The 6,361-nt window shown below is 52.6% G+C and overlaps 1 non-coding gene across 1 annotated transcript in view; it reads right to left on the reverse strand.

The window, feature by feature from the left end:
• Window positions 1–488, reverse strand: part of LOC148345377 (18S ribosomal RNA) — a 1,987-nt gene extending 1,499 nt beyond the window's left edge. Inside the window, exon 1 of the ribosomal RNA XR_015848636.1 lies at window positions 1–488. This exon is cut by the window's left edge and continues 1,499 nt beyond it. This is a non-coding gene — a ribosomal RNA (18S ribosomal RNA).
• Between the last annotated feature and the right edge of the window lie 5,873 nt (window positions 489–6,361).

Consider the following 6,361-nt stretch of genomic DNA (forward strand, 5'->3'; position numbering starts at 1 on the left):
CGCAGAGTCTACCATCGAAAGTTGATAGGGCAGACATTCGAATGAGTCGTCGCCGCCTCGGGTGGGCGAGCGATCGGCACGAGGTTATCCTGAGTCAACACAAAGGGGGGGCCGGGCCGGCGGAACGAGGACCGGCGCGCGCGGAGCCGCCCGCGCCGCTTACGCCCCCGCCCGGAGAGGCGGAGGCCGGACGCGGGGGACGCGCGCGACGGCTGAGCCCCCGCCCGCCGGACACCGCGTGGGTTTTTGTGTCTGATAAATGCACGCGTCCCCGGGGCGAGGCCGGAGCCCCGCCCGCGAGTCGGCGCTCGTTTGCATGTATTAGCTCTGGATTTGCCACAGTTATCCAAGTAACGGTGGAGCGATCAAAGGAACCATAACTGATTTAATGAGCCGTTCGCAGTTTCACTGTACTGGCCATTCGTACTTAGACATGCATGGCTTAATCTTGAAAACAAGCATATGCTACTGGCAGGATCAACCAGAGTGCGTCTGCCGCCGGGGGGGCGCTGCTGGTGGCGGTGCGGCCCTGGTCCGGGACGAGGCTGTGGCTACAGCCGGGCCCGGGGGGCCGCGCGACACTCGTATACGTTCGGACGGGCTGACGAGCGGGTGTCGTGAAACGATGTTTCGCGCGGAGCCCTAGCACGCGTGGCGTCGGGCTCCGCGACGGTCGGACGTCTGGGTGTGGCTCGAGACGGAAGCTCGACCTCGGTTCGTCTTGGTTCTGCCGCCAAAAGGTTCACGCCGAGGCATGGTTTCGCAAGAGGGCCCCGCGAGTGCCAGCCGTGGATCCCGCCTCACTCGTAACTCGTATCGGATTCGTCCGGCCTCACTTTCGTTCGCACATCGGACAGTTATACGTGTGCTTTAGTAGCTTCCGTTCCCTCTTAGTGAGGCCGTCCGTACGTACCGCCCCAGCTCTTTCTGAGGCGGGTATCCACTCGGCTCGGGGGGGCCCAACGTTTGCCTAGTATCCTCGGCGCTGGAGCTTGACCCGCAAAGCCGGAGGAGCCGCACGCCCGAACACCGGCTTGCGCCGGCCGACGTGGGCCCTCCGAGGCGGGTCTCGTGTGCCAATCGCTCAGTTGGGGAACCGGCAGGCCCGTGGGCCGACGCCGGCTCACCCGGGGGTGAAGGGTGCTTCGATGGAGGCCCCCTGTCAGCCTCCGCGGAAGTCCGGCTTCAATACTTTAAAGTTTGAAAAACTTAGACATTTTTCGAGAACCGGAGCTTAGAGGGGTACATGCAAAAGCCAGGGCCGCGGGAAGCGCCCTAAATACTTCAATACTTTAAAATTTGAAAAACTTAGAAATTTTTCGAGAACCGGCATCTTCCCTCGGTAATTGCGAGATGCGAGGCCGCCCCTAGCCTCTGCTCTGTCGGACTCAATGGTCACGGGTGGCCGCTGATTAGCCCTGGTGCTCACCTCTCAAAATTGCGAGTCCCTAATATAATTCTGGCTGTCGGCTGGAGAAGGGGGTATAAAATCGGCACTTGAGGGAACGCCGGGCCCTCAAGTTCGGGGCCCTCTAGCGGATTTTTGAGGTACTGCACTCCCATTGGAAATGCATGGGCGCTCCGTCCACTACCATGTAATTCCCTCACAATATCTGCCCCTGCGTGGCCGCGGGATGCTACTGCAGCCCCGTTGGTAATGAATGGGCCTTTCGGAGGCCATAAATACAGCGCCGCTGCATGGATTTTGGCGGTACTGCTGCTGTCGCTGAAAATACATGGACCCGTCTGAATGAATGGGCCTTTCGGAGGCCATAAACTCAGCGCCTCTGCATGGATTTTGGCGGTACTGCGGCTGTCGCTGAAAATACATGGACCCGTCTGAATGAATGGGCCTTTCGGAGGCCATAAATCCAGCGCCGCTGCATGGATTTTGGCGGTACTGCGGCTGTCGCTGAAAATACATGGACCCGTCTGAATGAATGGACAAAATATAAATCAGACACTACAGAACACAAGCATAATCCAAGATTACAAAATCATCTCAGCCTTTAAAAGAAACAAAAACCTGAAAGACTAGTTAGTAAAAAGTAAATTACCAGAAATCAACATAACACAAACGCAGGGCCCCACATTCTACAAACAAGCCACCACAGTTAGGAACACCGTCACCAACACAAACTACCTAATTAAACAAACAATCACACCTGCTACGGAAAACTGAAAATACATGGACCCGTCTGAATGTATGGGCCTTTCAGAGGCCATAAACTCAGCCAGCGCCGGGCCAGTGTTTGGGGTATTGTGCCCGCCACTAGTGGCTGAATACATAATAATAATAATAATAATAATAATTCCCTTGTATTGTCATTCTGTGTAACAATGTACACAGAACGAAATGTCGATTGCACTGGGCTAGTGTTGAGGGAACGTCGGGCCCTCAAGTTCGGTGGCTTGGAGCGGATTTTTGAGGTACTGCACTCCCATTGGAAATGCATGGGCGCTCCGTCCACTACCATGTAATTCCCTCACAATATCTGCCCCTGCGTGGCCGCGGGATGCTACTGCAGCCCCGTTGGTAATGAATGGGCCTTTCGGAGGCCATAAATACAGCGCCGCTGCATGGATTTTGGCGGTACTGCTGCTGTCGCTGAAAATACATGGACCCGTCTGAATGAATGGGCCTTTCGGAGGCCATAAACTCAGCGCCTCTGCATGGATTTTGGCGGTACTGCGGCTGTCGCTGAAAATACATGGACCCGTCTGAATGAATGGGCCTTTCGGAGGCCATAAATCCAGCGCCGCTGCATGGATTTTGGCGGTACTGCGGCTGTCGCTGAAAATACATGGACCCGTCTGAATGAATGGACAAAATATAAATCAGACACTACAGAACACAAGCATAATCCAAGATTACAAAATCATCTCAGCCTTTAAAAGAAACAAAAACCTGAAAGACTACTTAGTAAAAAGTAAATTACCAGAAATCAACATAACACAAACGCAGGGCCCCACATTCTACAAACAAGCCACCACAGTTAGGAACACCGTCACCAACACAAACTACCTAATTAAACAAACAATCACACCTGCTACGGAAAACTGAAAATACATGGACCCGTCTGAATGTATGGGCCTTTCAGAGGCCATAAACTCAGCCAGCGCCGGGCCAGTGTTTGGGGTATTGTGCCCGCCACTAGTGGCTGAATACATAATAATAATAATAATAATAATAATTCCCTTGTATTGTCATTCTGTGTAACAATGTACACAGAACGAAATGTCGATTGCACTGGGCTAGTGTTGAGGGAACGTCGGGCCCTCAAGTTCGGTGGCTTGGAGCGGATTTTTGAGGTACTGCACTCCCATTGGAAATGCATGGGCGCTCCGTCCACTACCATGTAATTCCCTCACAATATCTGCCCCTGCGTGGCCGCGGGATGCTACTGCAGCCCCGTTGGTAATGAATGGGCCTTTCGGAGGCCATAAATACAGCGCCGCTGCATGGATTTTGGCGGTACTGCTGCTGTCGCTGAAAATACATGGACCCGTCTGAATGAATGGGCCTTTCGGAGGCCATAAACTCAGCGCCTCTGCATGGATTTTGGCGGTACTGCGGCTGTCGCTGAAAATACATGGACCCGTCTGAATGAATGGGCCTTTCGGAGGCCATAAATTCAGCGCCGCTGCATGGATTTTGGCGGTACTGCGGCTGTCGCTGAAAATACATGGACCCGTCTGAATGAATGGACAAAATATAAATCAGACACTACAGAACACAAGCATAATCCAAGATTACAAAATCATCTCAGCCTTTAAAAGAAACAAAAACCTGAAAGACTACTTAGTAAAAAGTAAATTACCAGAAATCAACATAACACAAACGCAGGGCCCCACATTCTACAAACAAGCCACCACAGTTAGGAACACCGTCACCAACACAAACTACCTAATTAAACAAACAATCACACCTGCTACGGAAAACTGAAAATACATGGACCCGTCTGAATGTATGGGCCTTTCGGAGGCCATAAACTCAGCCAGCGCCGGGCCAGTGTTTGGGGTATTGTGCCCGCCACTAGTGGCTGAATACATAATAATAATAATAATAATAATAATAATTCCCTTGTATTGTCATTCTGTGTAACAATGTACACAGAACGAAATGTCGATTGCACTGGGCTAGTGTTGAGGGAACGTCGGGCCCTCAAGTTCGGTGGCTTGGAGCGGATTTTTGAGGTACTGCACTCCCATTGGAAATGCATGGGCGCTCCGTCCACTACCATGTAATTCCCTCACAATATCTGCCCCTGCGTGGCCGCGGGATGCTACTGCAGCCCCGTTGGTAATGAATGGGCCTTTCGGAGGCCATAAATACAGCGCCGCTGCATGGATTTTGGCGGTACTGCTGCTGTCGCTGAAAATACATGGACCCGTCTGAATGAATGGGCCTTTCGGAGGCCATAAACTCAGCGCCTCTGCATGGATTTTGGCGGTACTGCGGCTGTCGCTGAAAATACATGGACCCGTCTGAATGAATGGGCCTTTCGGAGGCCATAAATCCAGCGCCGCTGCATGGATTTTGGCGGTACTGCGGCTGTCGTTGAAAATACATGGACCCGTCTGAATGAATGGGCCTTTCGGATTCCATAAACCCAGCGCCGCTGCATGGATTTTGGCGGTACTGCGGCTGTCGCTGAAAATACATGGACCCGTCTGAATGAATGGGCCTTTCGGAGGCCATAAACTCAGCGCCGCTGCATGGATTTTGGCGGTACTGCGGCTGTCGCTGAAAATACATGGACCCGTCTGAATGAATGGACAAAATATAAATCAGACACTACAGAACACAAGCATAATCCAAGATTACAAAATCATCTCAGCCTTTAAAAGAAACAAAAACCTGAAAGACTACTTAGTAAAAAGTAAATTACCAGAAATCAACATAACACAAACGCAGGGCCCCACATTCTACAAACAAGCCACCACAGTTAGGAACACCGTCACCAACACAAACTACCTAATTAAACAAACAATCACACCTGCTACGGAAAACTGAAAATACATGGACCCGTCTGAATGTATGGGCCTTTCGGAGGCCATAAACTCAGCCAGCGCCGGGCCAGTGTTTGGGGTATTGTGCCCGCCACTAGTGGCTGAATACATAATAATAATAATAATAATAATAATAATTCCCTTGTATTGTCATTCTGTGTAACAATGTACACAGAACGAAATGTCGATTGCACTGGGCTAGTGTTGAGGGAACGTCGGGCCCTCAAGTTCGGTGGCTTGGAGCGGATTTTTGAGGTACTGCACTCCCATTGGAAATGCATGGGCGCTCCGTCCACTACCATGTAATTCCCTCACAATATCTGCCCCTGCGTGGCCGCGGGATGCTACTGCAGCCCCGTTGGTAATGAATGGGCCTTTCGGAGGCCATAAATACAGCGCCGCTGCATGGATTTTGGCGGTACTGCTGCTGTCGCTGAAAATACATGGACCCGTCTGAATGAATGGGCCTTTCGGAGGCCATAAACTCAGCGCCTCTGCATGGATTTTGGCGGTACTGCGGCTGTCGCTGAAAATACATGGACCCGTCTGAATGAATGGGCCTTTCGGAGGCCATAAATCCAGCGCCGCTGCATGGATTTTGGCGGTACTGCGGCTGTCGCTGAAAATACATGGACCCGTCTGAATGTATGGGCCTTTCGGAGGCCATATACTCAGCTGAAGGTTGAGAACTTGGCTAGTGTTTGGGGACTTGTGCCCGCCACTAGTGGCTGAAATCCGGGCCGGTGTTTGGGGAATTGTGCGCGTATTATCGGGCCGGTGTTTGGGGATATGCGCGCGTATTATCGGACCGGTGTTTGGGGAATCGTGCCCGCCACTAGTGGCTGAATCCCGGGCTAGTGTTGGGGGACTTGTGCCCGCCAATAGTGGCTGAAATCCGCGCCGGTGTTTGGGGAATTGTGCGCGTATTATCGGGCCGGTGTTTGGGGATATGCGCGCGTATTATCGGACCGGTGTTTGGGGATTTGTGCCCGCCACTAGTGGCTGAGAACTTGGCTAGTGTTTGGGGACTTGTGCCCGCCACTAGTGGCTGAAATCCGGGCCGGTGTTTGGGGAATTGTGCGCGTATTATCGGGCCGGTGTTTGGGGATATGCGCGCGTATTATCGGACCGGTGTTTGGGGAATCGTGCCCGCCACTAGTGGCTGAATCCCGGGCTAGTGTTGGGGGACTTGTGCCCGCCAATAGTGGCTGAGAACTTGGCTAGTGTTGGGGGACTTGTGCCCGCCACTAGTGGCTGAAATCCGCGCCGGTGTTTGGGGAATTGTGCGCGTATTATCGGGCCGGTGTTTGGGGAATCGTGCCCGCCACTAGTGGCTGAATCCCGGGCT

The sequence above is a fragment of the Urocampus carinirostris genome, unplaced genomic scaffold (genome assembly GCF_059441175.1).
Source record: "Urocampus carinirostris isolate Australia breed hairy pipefish unplaced genomic scaffold, RoL_Ucar_1.0 HiC_scaffold_51, whole genome shotgun sequence".
Lineage (NCBI taxonomy): Eukaryota > Metazoa > Chordata > Actinopteri > Syngnathiformes > Syngnathidae > Urocampus > Urocampus carinirostris.